This window comes from Pterocles gutturalis, unplaced genomic scaffold, assembly GCF_000699245.1.
Source record: "Pterocles gutturalis isolate BGI_N339 unplaced genomic scaffold, ASM69924v1 scaffold477, whole genome shotgun sequence".
NCBI lineage: Eukaryota > Metazoa > Chordata > Aves > Pterocliformes > Pteroclidae > Pterocles > Pterocles gutturalis.
In genome coordinates this window covers 387-611 of record NW_010114889.1, presented here as the reverse complement: position 1 = coordinate 611, position 225 = coordinate 387, and positions in this window count along the sequence as shown.

The window sequence follows — 225 nt, the reverse complement described above, 5'->3', positions numbered from 1 at the left end:
GCCCGTGACCACCACAGCCCTGACCGTGGCCACCGCAGCCCTGCCCGTGGCCATGGTGGTGCAGACCCAGGGGGTTCCCAAGGCACTTCCCCGCTCCATCTGCCGCAGCCGCAATTTGTGTCCCTGCTGCAGCTTTCCTCCCCGCCGCAGCGCCCGCGTCGCGCCCCCGGCCCCGCTCTCAGCCTCTCCCTGCTCCTCGGGTTATTGTTTGACAGAGGAAAGGCT